General features: G+C 39.2%; 1 protein-coding gene across 1 annotated transcript in view; it reads left to right on the plus strand.

Annotated features, from left to right (window-relative positions):
- The window catches only part of NEK7 (NIMA related kinase 7), a 1,336,142-nt gene that overhangs the window by 1,246,261 nt on the left and 65,496 nt on the right, over window positions 1-24,385 (plus strand). The window lies entirely within an intron of this gene.

Consider the following 24,385-nt stretch of genomic DNA (forward strand, 5'->3'; position numbering starts at 1 on the left):
CAAGCACTTACCTTTTAGCCACCCCTTTGGGGGGACAGATTGCTCTTCATGCAAAAAACTGGGAACAAATGGGTTTTAAATATAGTGTCCCAGGGATACAGATTTCATTTCCACATGCTACCAACACCAAATGGGTGGCCAGACCTGCCCCAAATCAGTGGGCAGAGGCTCAGAAACAAGTACTTTCCCTCTTAAATTTGGGGACTATTCAACCGGTACCAGAAGAGGAAAAGGGACAAGGTTTCTATTTCAGGCTTTTCCTGGTACCCAGAAAAGACATTCATGACGTCCAATTCTGGACCTGTCTACTCTAAACACCTTTCTGGACATTCCAAAATTCAAGATGCTGACTCTTCACCAGTTACTTCCTATGCTAGGCAAGGATGCTTGGTTGGCAACTCTAGATTTAAAAGAAGCTTACCTGCATATCCCAATCAAGGAAGCTTGCAGAAGGTACCTACACTTCAAAGCAGGCTACTCGCATTATCAGTTTTCTGCACTGCCCTTTGGCTTGTCTATTGCACCTAGGGTATTCACAAAGTGCCTGGCTCCAGTAACTGCATTTTGCAGGCAAAGAAATATTCAAATATATCCATACTTGGACGATTGTCTAATTCAGGCAGAAAACAGGCCATACTAATAAATCATATGGTGTTTGTAAAAAGGGTTCTAACTTGTCTAGGGTACACCATAAATGAAAATAAATCACAACTGGTACCCTCTCAACAGATTAAATTCCTGGGTGCAAGCTTGAATACAATTGCCCAGATGGCTTGCCTCATGCCAGAAAAGCAAATTCATTTGGTAACTTAGTTCAAACAAGTGGCCACAAAAGCCGCAAGCCTTGGGGTTCATGGCTTCCTGCATTCTTCTAATTCCATATGCAGGACTGCGTATGAGGAAACTTCAGTGGTACTTAAAAAGTCTATGGAGTCAACATTGTCACAGCCTGGAAACAGTGATTCCTATCATACCTTGCCTATGCCTGGAGTTCCTATGGTGGGCAGAGGCCTGCCACCAAAACAAGGGACTGCCATTCACACTACCCCCTGCCACCCAAACCCTAACTACAAACGCTTCAGACTATGCATGGGGGCTCACCTGGCAGGTAAGTGCATTCAGGGCAAATGAAACCCGAATCATATGCACCTTCATATCAATCAAAAAGAAATGTTAGCTGTACAGAATGCTCTGACAGCCTTCACAGACTACATTCATCCAGGATAACTAATGGTAAAGAAGGACAACACCATGGTTATGTGGTGCATAAACAAGCAGGGGGGTACACATTCCTACCCCCTCTGCAGACTAGCCATGGCATTGTGGAACACGGCCTTGAGCTACCAAGTGCAACTACAAGCTCAATTCCTGCCAGGAAAACTGAATACACTGGCAGATGGACTAAGCAGAACTCTCATGGACCCACATGAGTGGAAACTGGAACCACGGATTTTCAACATGTTGACAAGCAAATGTGGGGGCCCAGACATCTATTTGCCTTCCCCCACAATTACCAGTTGGACAAATTTTGCACAAGGACTCCTCACAAAAAAGCCTGGAAAGTGGATGCTCTGTCATTCAGCTGGAAAAACCTATCAGTCTACGCCTTTCCCCTCTGCCTCTGCTCTCCAAAGTTCTGCTAAAAGTCAAACAGGAAAAAACAAGAATGATTTTGATTGCTCCAGACTGGCCACACCAACACTGGTACCCACTCCTGCGCAGTGTGTCACAAATTTCTCCATGGCACCTGCCACAGACACCTTCCTTACTGTCTCAGCAGGAGAACCAAATTCTGCACCCTCAGCTCCCAACATTGAACCTTGCAGCTTGGCTAATCACTTAAATTCACCTTTAGCATCCCTCAGCAAACCTGTAATGGATGTCATCTTGGAGGCGAGAAGACCTAGTACTAGAAAATCTTATGCTGACAAATGGAAAATATTCTCTGCTTGGAATCAATCTCAAGGGATGAGCACAGCAGCGCCCAATTTACCTCAGATTTTACAATACTTAACTGAGATGCTTCACAAGGGCCTGTCCTTTTCCTCCATTAAAATCCATGCCTCAGCCATTTCAGCTCATTATAACACAGAACCTCCCCTCTTCTCTCATCCTCTGCTCAAGCAGTACCTCAGAGGGGCCAAAAACTTGAGACCACCCAGGAGAGCTCCAACCCCTGCCTGGGACCTTAACTTTGTATTGGAGAAACTCATTCTACCTCCTTTGAAGCCATCTGCTACTGCAAACTTAATTTTTTTTTCTTGGAAAACAGCCTTCCTTCTAGCAATCAGTTCAGCTAGAAGGATATACGAGTTACAGGCCCTATGGCAGTGGAGCCTTTCATCATCTTTCATGCGGACAGGGTGTCACTCAGGACCAATCCATCCTTCAGGCCCAAGGTGGTATCCAGTGTGGCTCTTAATTAGTCCATTCATTTGCCAACTTTCTTTCCCAATCCACAGAACAAAGGGGAACAGATTCTGCATTCATTGGATGTGCACAGACAACTTAGATTCTACTTGGACAGGACTAAACCTCAAAGAAAATCTGAACAACTGCTGGTAGCATTTGCTGCAGGGGCAGAGGGAAAGGCTATTTCAAAACAAACCATTTCTAAATGGATAATCCAGTGCATTCATTTCTGCTATAAGCACCATGGAAAACCTATCCCCCAGGGGATCAGATCTCATTCCACCAGGGCTGCATCTCCTTCTACAGCCTTTCTCAGAGGTGTTCATACCAGGGATATTCTAGAAGCAGCTACCTGGAGTTCAGTTCATACTTTCACCAAGCATTATCATTTACCAATTTTCTCTAAATCCAGAGCTGGCTTTGCCACTGCTGTCTTGCAGGGCCTTATAGCTGGTCCTAATGCTGTATAAATCCATCCTCCCAACCATAGCTTTGGAAAACTACCCAAATGTAATGACTGCAACAGTGGAACACGAAGAACATAGTACAGTTGTGTACATTTACCATAAATGTAGATGTTTGAGTGTATTCACTGTTGCAGTCCTGGGTACCCTCCCTCCAGCCCCCTGTTTTACTCTTACTATACCTCTTCTTTCTTTTACTATGCTTAAAAGCTTTTTTGGTGTATTTGCTTTTGGTTGGAGATATATTTTTGTGTTTTTAATTTTATTTTGCTCCCCATTAGGGGGGCAGCTGACATCTGGGGCAAGAAAAACTGATGTAATGGCGTTGGCTGCATGTTTTATACTCCTGACAACCTGACATCATGGAAGAAGGGACAGCAACCGACGCTGTACCCAAGACTTTGTTAATCAGGCTGACTGAGGGCAACCTGCCAGCAGATTACCCAAGTGTAATGACTGCAACAGTGAATACACTCGAACATCTACATTTATGGTAAGTGTACACAACTGTACTTTTTGCAATCTCAGCATCACATGTTGCAGTCTGGCTTGGGCTGAATGCATAGACTTTCTCAAGATAGTGACTAGTGGTTGGTGGTCTTTTTCGATCTGGATAGGTCTACCATAAACGTAATCATGGAAATTTGAACATGCAAACACAATTGCCAAAAGTTATTTCTCGATTTGGATATACTGCATCTCAGTTTGGGTAAGAGTTCTCGATGCATAGGCAACAGGTTGATCCTGTTGTAGAATGACTGCACCTAGACCACATTTCGAAGCAGCACAGGAAAGTGTTACTGGCTTGTGAACATCATAGTGTCTGAGTGTTGGTGGACTAGTAGTTCTCTGTTTCAGGACTTGAAATGCTCTTTGGTGCAAGACGAGGATACATCTTTATGTCTCAGCTCTCTGAGTGGCCCTGAAAGTTGGCTGAAGTCTGGAATGAACTTGCCTAGGTAGTTGACCATGCCAAGAAAACGTTGCAGGGCTTGAACATTGCCTGGTGCTGGCATCTCAAGAGTGGCTGTTTGTTTTGAAGGGTCTGGTCGTAGGCATGTACTTGTTAATAAATGACCAGCATAAGTAACAACTTGTACCTTGAACTTGCATTTCTGTGCATTGTGCTTAAGATTCACTTGACGTGCCCTTTTCAGACCTTTTCTGAGGTTTCTGTCACGTTCTGCCTCATCACGACCTCCTACCAGTATGTCATCTACTATGGTAGCACAAGGTTACACAGAAAACATTTGCTCCATTGCCATTGAAAGACTTCACTTACAGAATTTATCCCAAATGGCATTCTCAAAACTCTGTACCTGCCAAACGAAGTACTGAAAGTAGTGAGCAATGATGATTTTTTTTTGTCATACTGAATTTGCCAAAATGAACTTTTTGCATAAGACAGAATAAATGGTGGCATTTGGCATCAAAGCTGTGACTTCTTCGACTGTGCGCATTGGATGATAGGTCTCTTTAATGCTTTGTTCAAATCCCATGGATCAGTACATATTCTGATGTCATCTGAGCTTTTCTTATGAGCTACCACCATGGAAGATAGCCATTCAGTTGGAGTTTCAGCTGGACAAAGTCACACCTTGTTGCACCATTTTATCTAACTCGGCCTTGACTCTGTCCTGCATGGCTATTGGAACTTTACGTACTGGCCTGACAACTGAACTGACCTCTGGTCTAACTTCATGGAGTACACAACTGGAAGCTTGCCTAGTTTGTCTTCGAAAAGATCAGCATAGGTAGAAAAAATGTAGTGGGCTAAATTAGTGTTTTTTTAAGCTAACATGATGGACTTCCTTATTAAATGAAAGCAGTCCCAATTTCAAACGGTTTCTGAACCCTAATAATGACTGGATGTGCCTCTTGACCACGTAAAATAATAAGTTGTAGCTTTTTCCAGCACCATAACATTGAAAGCACTACTGAACCTTCGGTTTGAATTTCTTCACCTGCATAAGCAATGAGCTTCACACACCTTGCCAAATCAAGCCTTTCACCTTTACACACTGGCAAATGTTTCTGCTGACATAGCATTGCACTTGGAACCTGTACCAACTTTTACAAGTTTGCTTTTATCCGAACAGTACAAAATATTTCATTCTTTGCCCTTAAATCTACTGCACTGATTGTTTCATGAAGCACTGACACACCATCAACGTAGAATTGCCACTGTCTATCTGATCAACTTGTTTTTTAAAATGTTCCCTTTTAATAAAAGAATGTGGGCCTTTTGTACAAAACCTTTTCAAATGATTCCATTTATTGCATTTGTGGCATTATTGACCAAAAGCTAAACATTTCTCCGTTTTAGATTCATGGCTTCCACCACAACTACGACAGTTGGCAAGGAAACTAGGTTGGGGCCCATGCTTTGAGTTTGCTGACTCACTCTTATGCTTCACTGAGACTGCACAAACTCTGGAATTTGCTAGAAAGCTCTGGGGTTTACCAGTGAGTGCTGCAGGGGTTACAGTTGCTGCCATGTGCTTGGGCATGTTTCTTTTAATGATGTATTGCATACTATCAACGTGAGCTTTATCACTTTACCTTCTAGAGCTTTTCTCATTTGTAAGCATATTTGTGTGCTTTTCTGTAAGCTCATATGTGTAACAAATCTCAATGGCTTTATTCAAAGTTAAATTACTGTCATGAAGCAAAATCTTTCTCACAGCATCATCTTTCATACCACACATAAGTCTATCCTTTATCAGTTCATCCCTTAAATCACCAGATCTGCATGTTTTAGCTTCATTTCTGAGGTCAGTTATGCATGCTGCAAAGGTTTCACCAGGCTTTTGATCCCTTGTATAAATTAAGTGCCTTTCCATTGTAACATTTCTCTAAATTTACATTTTAAGTATTCAGGGTCGTCCCTTGACTCAGCCTGTACAACAATATGAATGTTTCCCCCTCTCCAGTATAAATAGCAGGTGCATATACAAATGAACATTCCCTTTCTGTGGCTTCTGACCCAGCTAAATTAAGCAGAATAAATGCCTTTGTATGGTCATCTTTATCATAAATTGCAGCCTGTATGACAGTGTCATACTCTTGCTCAAACTCTGTACAGTTCTCAGCAGTATTACTGTCAACCACAAGTGCACTGGGTTTTGAAAATCCGTGTGCCATGCCCACAAAGTATGCACAAACACACTGAAAATATGGCCCTTGTAATTATGTACGAACAGACAGTTATGTGAGCTTGTAATAACATTCAAATGCACAATAAACTCTTCAACTTAGTAAAATATGCACTGTAATGGCTGTACTTTGTGAAATATGCCCTGTAATTGCTGGACTTTGCGAAATAGCTTTATTGTAACACTGTACAAAGATTGCGAACACTTTATACACTTCTGATAACTCAGATATCTTTGCTTAATACAACAAATACCTGCTTTGCGAAAATGCAGTCGTTTCCCCTTATTTTATTCGTTTTATGCAATTCGGACTTTATTTCAAACATTTTCCGTAGTAATTCAAATATTTTTGTCAGTATCATACATGTCTGTTTATGCGAATATCATTTAAAACGTTCATGTTATACGAAAAGAAATAGTGCTGAGCAAGTTTTAATACCTGAAATTAATTTCTGACCTGTCAAAGTTTGCACATTTTAGGGATAATCTGCTCATATATGTTCCTCCAGTTCTAAGCAAGTGTCTCTAGTCATTTTACCCAAGCCGCCTTCAACTTCATGCCCCTTGAATATGCAGGTTTCTGATTCCTTGTCCTTTAGACATGCCACTTCTGACACCATGTCGCTTGTTTATCTGTAACACGTATGGCAAGAAGGCTGGGGTTTTTGTTTTGATGTTTTAATACATAGAAACACATCAGGATGGATAGCAGCATCATTAAATATGAACAAACTCGTTAACAGACAGACCTTACATGCATACATGCTTATATCTTAACTGCTTACGACAAAATGGCAATCTAGCTTGCACATGCTCAGTATTTATACACCTGTGCAAGCCTTTGGATAGCTTCTTAAAAGTATATACACATATATTGATGTACACTGCCCCAAAGCAAGATTTCTTGCTTGACAAACTGTCTGCACAGCCTACTTCTAAGACAGACAGGCTCTGCAAGGGAATACCCAAAGGGTCTTTGGTATACATGTTATCCTTAATTTTAATGGTTCTCCTTGCAAAGTTGCTCATGACAAAACTTATGCCCCTCACATATTAATTGTCTTGTAGTAGTATGGCTCAAAAGATCATACCCTACTCATCACACATTGTTTGGTGGTAGATTTGGGATTTATACATAAATTTGGTGGTAAACTCCACAAACAACCACAAACTATTAAACAATAAATCCAGTAGCACAATAACAAGTGCCGGACCACCGTTGAATTGAAATCCAAAGCTTTTATTATAAAATGGTAAGCGCTTTCGGCTGTATAATACTAGCCTTCATCAGACAATTTTAAAACACACATTACATCACTTTATAAACCTTATAGGCATATTGGCAATTATTTAATTAGCCAATAATGATATAGCTCATTAATATTCAGCATTAGTATACACCTTTTCAGCTTAAGGTGTCCTTCTATGTGATGCATTTCGACCATTACGAAACATAAACTCAAACTTATATACTGTGTATAAATACATTATATTTTAAAACATACCTAAAAAATGTAATATATTTAAATGCGAATAAAATTCACTACTAAGTGGTATATATTTCCACCTAATTTTATAATGTATACATATATTCATATACAACCTAACTTGTGAATTAATTTATGTATGTAAAATAATAAAATATGTGAAATATATGAAATATAATAGATAAACATCATCTATTAAAAGCTCTAAGTTTTAGTATACTAGTAATGGAGATGGAATCATTCAGTCCTGGAAATTGTGTGGCATTCAAATAGACCTGCCACCAATATTCTTTTGACTCTAGTATTAATTTCCATGGGCCTCTTCTAGGAGATGGCCGTACTTGTTCCAGTACTGTGAAACCAAAACAACGCATATACGAGCATGTTTATGATATTGGTAGGAAGTCAACTAATAATGCTTTATTCGGGTATATAATGCACAATGATACTCACAAATTTGGTTTCACAGTAATGATAGTATTCCTCCTGGGCAATTGCCACTACATGAGCGGGATGAGTCGCATAATGACATGGTTTTTAATGCAAATGAATTGCAGCAATGGCGTAATCAAGTTAAATATAATGGTGCCGACAGAAACTCAGGCACACCGAGCTTTTCATTAGTGGTGGATGAGTTTCATGACCTTGTTTGGCGGTATCGCAAATTAGTGCATGAAAATACTTATTTTAAAGAGTGTATAAAAAGACAACAAATTCCAAAGGGCCTGAGATACTGGAAGTATCCTACAGGCTTAAAAGAGAACAGTGCACTTCACAAGGAGTTACTACAATTATTCGATCGGCAGGGGTGCGAGTTTCTACAAGTTTTAATAAAACATAATATTACAGAAATGGATGATCTTAACACGCAAATTCAGGTTATGGACACCAAAATTAAACAGTCGGCATTCAATGCATGCCATAATCAATATCTAGAGGTGTTTACTCAAATAGATAAACACAGTAATATCGTGGTGGAAAGGAAAACCCGGAAGTTAGAAAGAGATCGAGTGGACTATTAAAAGGGGCTGGCTTATCCAAAACCAACGCGAGGGCAATGGCGAAAAGAAACTATAGGCAACGCTTCTCAAATTGGGGACGATGATGGTGGGCAAATGCAAGAAAATAACCAACAATTCCCTTTAGAGAATGGCAGTTTGCACCGTTCGGAGGGTCTTCGCAACAAGGACAATTACAGAATGAGGAACAGCAGCTCTCAAGTGTGGAGCAAGCAGAGGACAGTCTCACGGAGCAACCGCAGTTAAATCCAGTAAGTTTAGATAATTTTCAAAACAATGTTGATGCATATCAACTCATTTCCAATACGATGGGTGATTTTCATATCTACAGTTACAGTGAGGCCATTATTACCACTGAGCAAGCAAATATATTTAGTAAAGGCCTCACTTTTGTTCCAGAAAGAAGGGCAAAAATGACCAATCTTGTCACAGAGTTAAAACTTTTCACCAGAAAAATCAATTTAGCGGTTTTACACCAGCAAGCCCCATGTATGGATCATAATTTTCTACGTATACCCAGCATCACAAATCCACCCCTTCATCCTAAAATAAAACTATTTGAGGAAATATGTGAACTTGATTTCAGGTATCACATTGGTTCTAACAATAATAAAAAGTACAAAATGATGCCAACAAACTTCACAAAAGTTCAAAGTAATATGTTAAATGACTTAAAAATCAATGACAATATCCGGATTATGCAGCCGGATAAAGGAGGTGGACTTGTTATAATGAATTTGTTTGATTACAATCAACAATTGACAAATATATTGTATGATGATGCGTACATAGAAGTTTCAATTAATGAAATTAATATTTCTTACTCTAGAATTGATTATATTCTTAAAGATATGCTGTGGCAAGGGCAGATAACCAACCAAGCATATTTATATATGCAAGTGAATAATCCCAAGATTCCAATAATGTTTGGAGCACCTAAATTACATAAAAATTTGCAAAGTCCACCAATGCATCCTATAGTAGATGCAGGTGATTCTAAAACATATTATATAGCAAAATATATTGATGCAACATTAAAAGGAAAGATAAAAAGTCTAGAATACATTTGTAGAGACTCTTGGGATTTTCTCACTAAGGTCAACAGCTTAAACATTAATGGTATGGATAAGATCATGTTTATCACGGTGGATGTGAAAGATTTGTTTACTTGTATACCTCATCAGTTAGGTATCACTTGGTTTTCTGATTTTTTCTTCGAGATCGTACTAATACCTCAAGATGAGCTCAATGCCCTGGTTGATTTATTAGAATTGGTATTAACTAATAATTATATCTTTCATGATGGCCAATATTTCAAACAAATCAAGGGGGTAGCGATGGGCTCTCCTGTGGGTACATTGTATGCAAATGTCATCATGGCAGTATGGGAAAAGAAATATTTATTTCCATCAGAATTCATGCAGCATGTAGAGCTATATAGTCGATTCTTAGATGATTTGTTTTTTATCTGGAAGGGACCAGCAGAATTGGTTGAGGTATTTATAAAATACATAAATGATACCACGGAATTTTTGTCTTTCACTTATGAAATTGGGATCGATAGTATAGCTTATTTGGATATTTATTTACAGAAGGATATAATTTACAATTCTTTAAAGGCAAATATACATCGTAAAAAAACTTATTCTAATAATTTTTTGCATTTTGATAGCAACCACCCTTCGCATATAAAAAAAGCGGTTCTAAAAGGCCACTTGGTCCGAGACGCACGTATGGTTACAAAATTTGATGAATTTGAAAATGAATGCCAATTTATAGCAAATATGTTTTTAAATAGGGATTATCCACAACAGTTTGTTGATGGAATACTTAATGAAGTTAGAATAAAAAGAACCAATGGGTTTATAAACCATTGCTAGCAAACACAGTAATTGGCAGTGTCAGTCAGCAGGAACCTACAGTTCTTAATGAACACACAGTAATGGTACAAAATAATAATAGTAGTAATTCCGGCACCGCCAACAATGATAGACATATTACAAAAGGCAATTTGGCATTCATCACTACTTATACACAAGATTCTGAATACATAAAATGTTTAGTCATGAAAAATTGGATATTATTCAGGGGTGATACCCAATTGGAAAATATATTGGGGAAGCAGCCTTTAATTATATATAAAAGGGTCAAAAATTTAAAGGACTGGTGTAATGTGTGCCCAATATCAGTTTCAATAATGGAGGTATGAGGAAATGCAATATGTGCAATTATTGCTCGTATATTATAGAAGGCGAATATGCGCATATTAATAGGATCAGTGTAAAAGTAAAAGGAAAATATAATTGTAATGTTTCTGGAGTGGTATATGTTGCAATATGTGGACAGTGTCCAGCCTATTATGTAGTAAAAACTGAGCGTAAATTAAAACAACGCATATACGAGCATGTTTATGATATTGGTAGGAAGTCAACTAATAATGCTTTATTCAGGCATATAATGCACAAATTTGGTTTCACAGTACTGGAACAAGTATGGCCATCTCCTAGAAGAGGCCCATGGAAATTAATACTAGAGTCAAAAGAATATTGGTGGCAGGTCTATTTGAATGCCACACAATTTTCAGGACTGAATGATTCCATCTCCATTACTAGTATACTAAAACTTAGAGCTTTTAATAGATGATGTTTATCTATTATATTTCATATATTTCACATATTTTATTATTTTATTATTTTACATACATTAATTCACAAGGTAGGTTGTACATGAATATATGTATACATTATAAAATTAAGTGGAAATATATACCACTTAGTAGTGAATTTTATTCGCATTTAAATATATTACATTTTAGGTATGTTTTAAAATATAATGTATTTATACACAGTATATAAGTTTGAGTTTATGTTTCGTAATGGTCGAAATGCATCACATAGAAGGACACCTTAAGGTGAAAAGGTGTATACTAATGCTGAATATTAATGAGCTATATCATTATTGGCTAATTAAATAATTGCCAATATGCCTATAAGGTTTATAAAGTGATGCAATGTGTGTTTTAAAATTGTCTGATGAAGGCTAGTATTATACAGCCGAAAGCGCTTACCATTTTATAATAAAAGCTTTGGATTTCAATTCAACGGTGGTCCGGCACTTGTTATTGTGCTACTGGATTTATTGTTAAATTTGGTGGTATTGGGTAGGATTTGTATGCCCATTCGGAAGAGTAGCCAAGGGTGTAATAAATGGGTTAAATTTGTATAAGTAGTATCACAAATGGAAAAAGTGGGTGAATCCTTTGCATATATGAGACACTCCCAGTGTAGTGAGACCAGTCAGCAGTGTGCCCTCACTTGACAGACTCCAGAAGAAAAATAATGGTGCAGCGATTACACCTTTTCAGAGAACAGTTACAGCAAGTTGTCTGGAGGACCAACACCCTTGTGTATCCCTGACCATTTTTATAAATATTTATAAAACAAGCAGATCTAAGCCACCATGGAGAAATATGTATTAACCAATGAAACAATAAAATGGCATAAAAACAGCACAGGCATAGAAACAAGGATAAGCGCTTTAAAGTCATAGAGCCTTCATCAGATCCTGCATTACTGCCATTACTCCTCCCCGTTAAAGCAAAAAGCAACCAATTAAAATTCATCTAGGAATTTTTTTTTGCATTTTTATAAATATGGTCCACAGTATGAAATGATATTGTTAAATGCCAAGGCAGAGGCAACACTAATTTCAGGCAACCCAAAACTGCAGGTAGCATTTGGAGATGGGATCCTGTTGCCTTGTTTCAGTAGACAAAGCAGCAGTCCAGAAACAGAATACATCTTAGAGGCAGATGCTCTTTAATTGAGAATCCTAGAAGTCACAATAGTCATTTTTCTGTTTGGATGAGACAATGTGAGAGTAATGCTATTAAAAAAAAGGAAAAAAAAAAGATATGTGGTACACAAAGTGAAAACTGCTGCTCATCCCTCTGCCAACATAATTCTTGAGCTTTTAATAGAATTGTACACCAAGAGGTCAATAGAAAATTGCAGTGAGAATAAAATAACTTTTATATACTGGAAGTTTGCAGCCTTTTAGGAGTCCATGGAAGAGATTGTTATGGCCAGGTGGGAAAACCAATGGTCTTAGATAAAGATGGTGAATTATTTTGGACAGAACAAAGTGGCACCACTCTTGCCAGCCACTGTTCCAGACTTCATTATCATCACTGCATGATTAGTTGAAAAAAGCTGGCAGTACCATGCTGTAATTGACATGACTTGTTTTCTTCTCGTTTCCAGTAACCAAAGAAAACTGACCAGAGTATGTATTCACTTCAGATGGTACATAAAGACATTTTTCACTACATTGATAGATTCATCTTGACTATAGACAAGGTTATTCAGTACATAAAAGAGAGGGAGGGTGGGCTGTCATTTCAGACAAAACAAGAAGAAAATTCTTGTTTATCTTTCTGTTGGTATATGCTTCTTACTGTTGCTTGACAATGCCTTATTTTCATTCATCATCTGTATACTGTCACTTCACTAACAGTCCCTCTCTTTTTTAAATTTGTTGTACTTTGGTATTGTGATTTGCTGCTATTACACATCTTCCATTCGTCAGTAGGCTTAGTGGAACCTCCCAGTTGTCATTCTTAATAACTAATTGATGAAAATATTTAAGTACCTTATTTGAGAATGTATAGTCCAGGTGGTTGGAAGTTAAAATGTGGGTAGCTGGCAGAAGACATGAAGTATTAATTTATGGAAGAGGAGTAGGTGGGTAATTGGACAGACTTTGGAGGCCCTTGTCTGCTGTCATAGTCTGTTTCCCATTGTGCCATTCTGGACCTGAATAGTGTGAATCCATTTGTATGGTATCAATACATACCTAGACAGCTGACTAGTAAGAAGTTTCTTAGGCTGAATATCTGACTGTACTTCCAAGCATTCAAGATCCTTGTCTTCTTTTACAACTTTCCAAGCCTCAGCTGCTGTGTGTGATTCCTGGAGACATGGTGCTAATTACAGGATATTTAGCAGTCTATCACTGACCAACCTCTTTTCACTCACTTTTACATATTTCAGAGATGTACTTAGCTGCATTAGTTTTCCTTCTGGGTATCTCATTTCTGTCATCTTATTTAGATTCACTTTCTATTGCTTAGTATTTCAGCTGACTAAAACCTTGATTTGAACTTTGCATGTATTCCCAGTTCACAAGAGTCCATGTGGACCTTGTCCTGACGTGGGTTGCTCTTCTAGTGCATCAGCCTATTTACTAAGCCCAACTTGGTGCCTTCTGAAATATTTATCTTTATCTTTTCTGTTTCTTTTTTATTTGTTCTTTGTTATTAAAATAAAATAAAAAAATCAGAGTAAAATAAAAGAAACAGTTAACTATTTACATACATTCACAGCTATGTGATATATCATTGTGGTGCAAATTAACAACAGTTAATGTTTCAAGCAACTATTTAAGTTTTAGCCATGACTTAAAGGACTGAGTAATATTAGAAGTTCTCATCCTAATCATATGCAGCACACTACTGCATAACAATTTTTGCCATCCTAAGAAATTTGGTACAAGAGGGAGCAGTTTTACTCTTCCATCTCTTGGTTATTTTCCTAGATATTGCTAGTATAGACCAAAAAAGAGGCACTTGAGTCCTTGGAATTATTTCAAGGATTGAAGCATTAAATAAAATCAGTGAATTGGAAGTATTATGTCTATCCGACCATAATGCTTGAATATTTTTAATTTCTTTCCAAAAAGGGGAGATGACCTCACATTCATGTACCATATGTATCATATGTATCCAATCGGCTGTTACCTCAGAATCACATCTCCAACATTTGATTCTATTTGACTTGTAGATAATTGTAACCTTGTTAGGTGTAACAAAGCTCTCTGTGCAAGAATTTCCAGGTGAACATTTTCCAGTATAAGGAAGATGTAGTTTTTTCTGTTGACTTAATATGATTTTTTTTAATCTTCATCAGTTATAGTTATGACAATGATCAAAAACTGCTCCCTATTGTACCGAATTTCTTAGTATGGCAAAATTGTATGTAGTAGTTGGTTGCATATGATTACGATGAGAACTTCTAATATTACTCATTCCTTTAAGTCATGACAAAAACTTAAAATTTGCTTGAAAAATATTAACTGTTTTCATTATTAATTTTTGTGAAATAATTCCAAAAAGTATTGTCCAAGTGTAAGAAGTCTAATCTTAGAATTCTATAACTCTTTGATAAGTAAGACTTATTTTCCTTTGCTTTATTCTTAATATTAAATCTGAAGTTGTTAATCTTCTTCCTATTCATCACTGATGGGTTTGGTTCCGAGCCCTCAGAACCGAGTCGGCCTTATACCAAGCTTGCGTGCACCAAAAACTCTCGAGCTAAGCTGCTACCCACAATATCCTTTACTCAGATACCTCAGATCTCGTTTGCGGCACAGCCGTATAGCAGCGTTTCACCAAGCTCTCCAACTAAGTGATTGATCTTCTATATTTACAAGTTTTTGTAAATGTTTTTTTCTCATTTATTGTTTGTTCTTTGATATCTTTATATACTCAGCTCTACCCACAGGTATCCCTTTCGTACCATTGTTGGTATTTTGAACTTTCTACCGTTGTGGTATCTTATTACTGTTGTTGGTATTTCCTCTCTTTACTTCATTTTCTCCACTTTCCTCATTCTTTTCCTTTTGTGTGAGAGTGTATACTGTTATGTCTGAGAAGAAAGGAACTACGGGGTTTAAACACTGCTCTTTTTGCAGTGGTAAACTTCCGAATAGCAACCTTCATGAAGAGTGTGTGTACTGTTTGGGGGTTCCACATTTGTCTGCGAAACCCCCATGTGATATTTGTGCTAACTTCAGTCAGCGGATGCTGAATGAACGTCAAAATAAATTGATTCTGAAGGGCCTGCATGCATCGCCTTTTCGGAGGCTATTTCTGCGACGGAGGTCTCATCCCCTCCTTCTGTGGACAAGAAACGTCCTCGCTCAGACTCCTCTTCACCAGCTGGAGACAGAGGTAAAAGCCATAAGCACAAGGCCCAAAAGTCTTGCTTCGAGCACCGTACTGCCTCCTCTGTTCCGACTACATCGGTTCCGAGTTCGGCTCCAGTGAAGCTTACCGAGGTTCCCTCGTCGGCACCTACCCCAGCACCGACTACGGAGCCATCTACTACCTCGGTTGTGATCAGTTTGTCTGTCTCGGTCTCGGCACCATTGCCCACCTCTGCTCCAATGTCATTTCCAACAACAACTTTGGAGCCATTTTTGACATCCGCCCCTGTTGTGACTTCGGCTCCGAGCCCGTTCACAGCTCCAATCATACCGTTGCTGCCAGTTTATAAGTTGGAATCATTAGTGCCTTCTGTGATACACTATGGACCCGATACTCGTCGTCTGTGGACCCGTTTGCCGGACAAGCCTGCAGCCCGTTTTTGGACCGGCCTGATTCCCCCTCAGGGACATTGGTAAGATCCACCAGGAGCCTTTCAGAATTGGATGTGGTGCGCCTTTTTGACCAGCTGCTGACCGCCAGGGGAATTTCAGATGTGCCTAGACCCTATCCCACTCCAGGCTTTGGGTCTATTACTCCAGCGACCCCTACATACTCTCCTCCCTTGGATCCCTCTGTTCCAAGGCTCATATATCCGACGTTTTGTAGAGGACCCCTTTCCTCCGCGCCAATGACAGTGTCTGAGGCCCCTTTGGGTGTCAGTTCCATCGGAACCCACCCTTCCTCATTCTCATGCTTGGGGGGGGTGGAACCTCCGGTTCCGGTCTCGATTGCGACTGTGTTGTTGGTCTCGGCTTCGAATCAGAGGGTGACTACCGCTCCGAGTTTGCTTGAGGCTCTGTCCCTGGGGGCGGACCGTGTGGAGCGTGGTGTGACCACGGTTCCGATTTTGTCTTCTTTGGTTCCAGGCTCCCACTCCTCTTCGTGTGGGCCCACTTTCCGGATGATGGAGAGCGTGTTTGTTACTAGCAATCCACCTACATCGGTTATTGCCCAAGTTCCTTCTGAGCTGCAGCTGTCAAAGGCCACCCTCCCAGGACTCCTAGAGCACAAGGCCCAGGAAACCCCTCTCCAGGGTATTTCCCTTTCTGAGTCTTCTTTGGATGCTCCAACTGAAGAACACCCTCAGAAATGAGCGTGTAAGAGGAAACACATAGACTCTCCAGAGGCGTCCCTCATGGAAGATATGGACCTTGATGATGGGGAAGGATCCCTATGGTCACCCCCTGATGATGTTTCCTTTGGAGACATCAGAAATCTTAAAACAGAAGGGTGACTAGAAGCCCTCCAATCCTTCCTTGGAGGAATCCATATTCCTGCAGGCCTTTTTCCTCGGCCCTCTACTTCTTGGGTGACTCCCCCTGCCAATGAGTTGGTTAAGCTCATTGTGCAGCAGGCATGGAAGAACCAGGACTTTGTTGAGGTCATCCCCAGGAGATCAGACAAGGTACTCTCCCCTCCAGAGGATCAACCCCATTGGTCTAGAGGTTTGCCAGTGGATGCTATGGTGGTGCCGGCACCCACAAAAAAGGACCTTGCAGAAGAGAGTCCTGCTGTTCATCCGCCCAACAGAGAGTCCCGGGCAGTGGATAGGTTAGTGAAGTGATATTTTGCGCCAGCGACCTTTGCAGTTAAGTCTCTGAACTTTTTGGCACATTTTACGTGGCTCCAGAGAGATCTTATGAACTCTCCGGAACCCTAGTGGGCCAAGTATCGGATGGAGCATGAGATAAAGTTGCTTCCCATCTTGCCACCCTAGAGTCAATATCCATTTCATCCATGAGGTTGCTGTCAGGTGCAGTCGAAGGAGCGGCTAGAGCTCTGGGTGCGGGTGTAGTCATGAGACGCCACGCCTGGATGCGCATTTGTGACCTTGCGGACTCCTTTAAGTCTTCCTTTTTAAATGCCCCTATCAAACCATCAGCTCTGTTCAGTGCTAAAGTCAAGGATACATTTGCCAGGTGCGAGCAAGATGTTTCCCTACACTTTTCCAAACTTCAACATTCCTTCTCCAGGAATCAGAAGAGTGGGAAGATGTGACACAAGAAGTCTCAAGGTCTTTTCTGTGACGCACATGGTGAGGACTCCTCAAGAGGCAGAGGGGGTTTCAATAATGGAAGACACCCCTTTCGGGGCAGAGGGGGGGTCCACGGAACCAGGGCTCCAGAGCGACTTTCTTGGGTAGACCATATCAGCGCTCCTGAAGCGCTGCCGGATTGCTTTCCACTGGAAGCAGTCGGGGTGCGTTTTTCTCTGCACCAAGCTGCCTGGCTCTCTATTACAAACAATCAGTGGGTGCAGAGAATCATTACCAGAGGCTACCATAGTCCCCTAATATCTTATCCAAGACCTCCGAAATCCCTTCCCGATGTTTAAAGGGAAGAGGCAGCTTCCGAAATATGAAAGCTTTGTCAAAAACGAGCCATCCAATAGTTCCCCCCAGATCAGTGTGGATCAGGGTTCTACTCAAGATTCTTTTTGGTGCCAAAGAAGACAGGGGACTGGAGGCCCATTCTGGATCTCAGCTAACTAAACAAATCAGTAATTCAGACCAAGTTCTGCATGGTCATGATTTAATCTATCCTTCCCTTTCTGCGGGAGGGTGTGTGGATGTGCTCATTAGACCTCTGGGATGCGTATTACCATATCAAGATGGACAAGCGCTCAAGGAGCCTCCTTCATTTCCGGTTAGGAGCCAATCACTACCAATTCAGAGCCCTGCCTTTCGGTCTCTCGACGCCCCCCAGAGTGTTCACGAAATGCCTTGCAGTTGTAACAGCTCATCTGAGACTTCAGGGATTCCAGGTGTTCCCGTACCTAGACGATTGGCTCCTCCCCGCACCCACCAAGCGTCTACTGGTCAGGGCTCTCCGCTACACCCTGGTTCTAGTGGAGTCACTGGGAATCACCATACATTGGGAGAACTCCAACCTTCCACCCTCACAACAGTTGGAATTCAAAGGGGCACTATTCAACACCCAGTCAAGCCTGATCTCGCTTTCTCTTCACAGGCTTCAGAGATTAAGGGCACAGGTTCAAGTGATACCCTGTCGAAGAAAGGTGTCTGCAAGGGAAGTTCTCCAAGCCCTGGGGTCTATGGCTGCAGCCATCTCTATTGTTCCCTTAGCCAGACTACACATGGGATTACTACAGTGGCTCCTTCAGGCCCAGTGGATACCCAGTCTTAACCCCTGAGCTCACAGATTCTCATCACCATCACTTGCAAACAAGATCTCCTCTGGTGGGTGAGTACAGATGAAAATCTTTGGTGTTGCCCCTTCCAGGCTCCCCAGACCAGCGCCACGGTGACCACGGATGCTTCCCTGATGGGGTGGGGGGGACCACTTCCAGGGAAAGTCAGTCCAAGGCACGTGGTCCGATGTAGAGGTCAAGTTGCATATCAGTGTCCTGGAGTTAAGAGCGGTGCTATTGGTGTTGCAAGCTTTCCATCCATTCCTTCCATCTGGAATGATTGCTGTCCAGTCGGACAACATATCCATGGTCTGGTACATAAACAGGGAGGGACAAAATCCTACCCCCGATGTCGCGAAGCCATGAGAATCTGGCAGTGGGCGATGGCTTCCAACCGCTTTCTGATCGCAACGCATATCCTGGGGAGCTCCAGTGTGATTGTGGACAAGCTAAGCAGATGCAGTTTCCATCCTCATGAGTGGTCTCTCAACCCGAGTGTGGCAGTGGAAATTTTCAGCCGTTGGGGCCAGCCATGCTGCGACCTTTTCGCCTCCCCCTCAAACATAAAATGCAGCAGCTACTTTGCCCTCTTTCCCCTCCCGGGGAGTCTCAGAGAGATGCTTTGATTCATGATTGGCACACAGGTCTTTTTTATGCTTATCCTCCGATTCCTCTTGATTCCCCCTTGTTCTAAGAAAAGCTATGCAGTTGAGAAGCAAAGTGATCCTCATTGCCCCATTCTGGCCTCATCAAGTATGGTTTCCCTTCCTCCGACCTCATCTGTTACAACATCGTTGGATTCTAGACACTCGTCAGGACCTCATATCTCACCCACAAGGGCTGACTCCCCCGAATCTGTCCACTCTCAAGCTGACAGCTTGGTTTCTCCACTTCCGTTAGTTGCCAGGCAGGAAACCCTCTCTTCACCAGTGCGTGATATTATCTTGGCCTCTCATAAAACATCTACCAGGAAACTTTACAGGGACAATTGGAAAAGATTCTCTATTTGGTCACATAATCAGAAGCTAGACCTGTTTTCAGCCCCCGTAGCCTCTATTCTTCTTTACCTGGATGAACTGTTCGACAATGGGGCGTCAGCTTCCACCATTCGAGTCCATCTAGCTGCTGTTGCCAACTTCCGTAATGGTTCAGATGGAGTCCCGCTTATTTCCTCTTGCCTTTGCAAGACTTTCCTCAAGAGTATTTTCCACAGCAGGCCTCCCATCAGGCAACCGGTGGAGGCATGGAATCTGTCCAGGGTTCTGCAGTGTCTTTCTGTGCCCCCTTTTGAACCGGCTGCGACATGTGATCTAAAATTCCTGTTATGGAAATCCTTATTTCTGGTGGCTATAACCTCAGCCAGACGAATTTTTGAATTACAAGCATTATGTATCAAGCCCTTATCTGATCTTTCATAAGGACAGAGTATCACTTCGTACTACCCATCCTTTCTCCCCAAAGTGGTTTCTGACTTTTCGATTAACCAGTCCATTGAGCTCCCTGTGTTCTTTCCAAATTACTCTAACAAGGGAGAATACTACCTACATTCCTTGGATGTTCATAGACAGTTATGTTTCTATCTAGACAGAACTAAATCCTTTGTCAGGTCAGACCAGCTTTTCATCTCCTTTGCGGGTCCTAGAATGGGAGGTGCAGTATCAAAAGTTACTTTGTCTAAATGGCTCAGGGATTGCATTGCCTTCACATATTCACTTACGAAGGGATCTAAGCCTGGCCAAAATCAAAGCTCACTCAACTAGGGCTATTGCAGCATCTGTTGCCTTCCACTCTAGGGCCTCCATGGATGATATTTGTGCAGCTGCCATTTGGACTAGGCCCCACACCTTTATCAAGCATTACAGATTGTATCTGATCTCCAGGGGAAGAGCGGCCTTTGGTTCAATGGTGAATGTTCTTCCATAAGGGCCACCCAGGTTCTCCAAGTAGCTAGTGATGAATAGGAAGATTAACAACTTCAGATAAAAAAGTTATGTCTTACCATCACGTTCCATCTGAGTTGTTGATCTTCTTCCAGTCATCACACCCTCTCACCGACCCCCTCCAAAGGTTCCTGGAGGATCTTCTGGGTCTCTGTGGTGTCTTAGGGTTTCTGCGCAGAGATGGCCTCTGACTTATTTCTTCTTCTGTATGTTGCATGCAAACTCAGTCTGAGGTATCTGAGTAAAGGACATTGTGGGTAGCAGATGGAACTTTATGGTGAGACATAATTTCTTTTTAGGAATTCCAATATTTGGAGGAAAGATTTCTTATCCAAGTTAAAGATCTTATTTACTGTTGCGTTTACAAAATCCGGACATATTTGTAGTGATAACCACTTATTAGAATTGTGATTATATCTAGACATTAAGTTTTCAACAGAATGTATTTCAGTTCCATTTAAAAATTGATGCCAATAAATTAAGTTATTTTGTTCTTTTAGTTCAGCCATTCTAGTGAAATTGTGAGTTTCTAAGGATTCATTTGTATATGCTATTGGAAAAATTGAAAAGGTTATGTCTTTTAATACAATAATTTGAATATATGAATTTCTGGAAGGAAGAAAGAATATTATTTATATAGGGAATTTGATTAGAAGAAATCTTTTAATAGCCAGTCAAAACTGTTAGGGACTAGTTGCTTATGACAATTAGTAATATGTTTGCTATTTTTAGATAATACCTGATGTATTCATTTCTATTTTGATTGTGTTGAATGTGTCCACAGTGCAATAATTTTTACAGTAGTGTTGAAGTAGCATGCAATCGAATATCAGGGAATCCTATTCAGTCTTTCTCCTAACATTTTGTGTGCCAATTACAAGAAACCCTTGGTTTATTTGGGTACCAAAGAAACTTGAGTAGGTTTTTTTTTTCCATTAAATTTTTGTTGGTGACAGTGTTAATGATTGCATAACAAATAATATTTTAGGGAGAATTGCTGTCTTAATTAACATTAAATGCTGTTCCATAATAAAGAAAATTTTATTCCAGCTTGTGATTAGACTTATAATTTTATCAATAACATGTTGGAAATTCACTTGTATCATTTCCTTATTAGATGTAATGATGATACAGAGGTATTTAATTTGAGAGTTATTCCAATTGAAATCAGAATATTTTATATGATTTTTTTAAATTTATTGTTGTTTAATAATGTACTTGTTTTATTATGATTACATTTAAAGTTCGAAATAGTTTAAAATTGCCTCATAGAACTAATTATATGTTCTAGTGATTTTCCTATATTTTCTATTGTAAGCAGAATGTCGTCTGCAAAGAGATGAATCTTTAGTTCCAAGTCATCATCTATATTTTTTACAGTAAATACTTTTGTTTGATCTAATAAAGTTAGCAAAGTGTTCTGTTACAAGTGCAAAAAGTAGTGGAGGTAGTGCGTGACCTTGTTTTAGTACCTTTTTGTAGTTTAAAGGAATTAGAAAGAAAGGAATTAATGTAAAACTTAGAAATTAATGCTATTAACTCAACCGAGAAGTTATATTAAGTGTTTTAAATAAATAAGGCCAATTGACTGAATCAAAAGCTTTGTCTAAATCAAGACTAATGATAGAAGGTTCTTTTTATTTTCCTTTGCATAACCTATTAATGTATCCTTATTATATTATATTATCTTGTGTACATATCCAAAATAAAACCTGTTTGATTGTCGTTAGTTCATTTTCTATTTGCTAAAATGCACATAAACATCTTATAGTCAACATTTAGAAGTGAAATATGTCTATAAGAACATTTTGTAGGATCTTTGTCTTGCTTTAGAATAGGTGAAATGAGGGAAATTTCCGTAAAAGCTTTTTCTAGTGTAAAGAATGTACTATCTGTCAATAGTTTATATAGTTCATGTAGAAGACTATCTAAACAAGAAGCCTTGTTATTTAAAATTTTAATTTGATATTTTATTTCTTTTAAAGTAAAAGGTCTGTCAGTTTTATTTAATTGTTAATTTGTTTATTTTTTTTATATTTTCTTTTAGGAAAGTATTTACTATCTCATCATTTACTATGCTATTTGATATTTTATTTATATTTTCATAGAATATTCTAAAGCACTCAAGCATGCCCTTAATATCTGTTTTCCTTTCTTTTTGTTATTTATTTTGAATGTAATTTCTTTAGTGTAATTTAGTCTATTCATAGCAAGTTTATGTAAGCTTGATGGGTTCACTGAATATGTTTGAAGTTTTAGTTTTTCCAGGTTTATTGACACTTTATGATTTTGAATTTTAATATATTTTGTATTCAGTTTTTTTAATTCAGACTGACTAATAGTGTAATTTGGTTTTAGGCCTACCTTTATTTTATCTATTTTAGTTTGCAATGTATTTAGTTCTTTATCCCATTATTTTATTTTATTCATATACCATCATGTAATTCTACCATTTGAGTAAGCCTTTAGTGAGAACCAAAGGATGATGTCATTTACTTCACCATTTGTATTTATTTCTGTAAAATTCTTAATCACATTTACATACCACTGTTTAATTCCTTTTTATTTTAATAATGTGTTCTGGTAGGTTTTATGATGAATTAAAACATTATTTTTAAAATAATGTTGAATACAATAGCATTGTGATCTGATTTTGGACTCGACACTATGGAAACTTCTCTTGTATTTGAAATTGGATTGCCTATAACAAAAACCTTGTCAATATTTGTTTGAGATCCATGTTTGTAAGAATAATGGATGTATTGAAGTGAATTTACTTTTCTTAGTTCATGTATATCCTTTAAGTTCATAAGGTTTACACAGTTTGATAAGTGTTTAGCTGAAGATGTGATTCTATGATTCTTATTAGCAGTGGTGCCCTTATCAGATAAGATATAGTTAAAATCACCAGCCATTATGACCTCACCTTTCATATAATAGGATATGGTGTCTAGATAATTTTTGCATCTTTAGCTCCTAGCCCTGGAATCCAATAAGAGTTTGCCAAAGTACATGTTTTCCTATTCCATCAAATTACAGCAATTTTTAACATACCATTTTTATCAACATAAGTATCAACTGAATTAGACATAACTGGGGAATTCTTCCACAGAATGAGAGTGCCTCTTCTTGTAAATCTAAAACCAGAGCCTGCCAGGTTTAAATAATTCTTTAATGATAATTTAATAACATCCTTATTGAGTAACTGTGTTTTTTGTAAAAATACTATTTGAGCTTTATGTAACTTCAGCTATTTAAACAGGCTTCCCCTCTTTACTGGATTATTTAATCTGTTTTTATTAACAGGTTAACATTTAAAATAAGACATTTGTAAGAGAACACATTACTAAAAAATACTTTTATGTAATGAACTGTTATATACTTCAGAGATAATGATAAAGAACATTCAGCTATGGATAAAACATTTAAAACAATTAGAGTATTATCCAGCAATACAACCGTAAAACATTCTACCATGGAATAACATATTCCTAGTTTGTTGATCAAATCGGGCAAACTACATCTCAGGCTTCCTGTTAGACTTGCTACACTTCAGCTCATGCTTCTGCCTTATGCATGTCTGTTTCCTATCTTGATATGAATCATTTTAAGAAAGTCCTTCTATGTATTATTAAGAAAGAGAGAAAAAGGCTGCTTAGGGCCCATTTTACTTTAAGCCAGATTAGTTATCAGTGTTACCATCTTCTCTTATA

This window comes from Protopterus annectens, chromosome 8.part0 (assembly GCF_019279795.1).
Source record: "Protopterus annectens isolate FY-2018-M chromosome 8.part0, PAN1.0, whole genome shotgun sequence".
NCBI classification, from domain to species: domain Eukaryota; kingdom Metazoa; phylum Chordata; order Ceratodontiformes; family Protopteridae; genus Protopterus; species Protopterus annectens.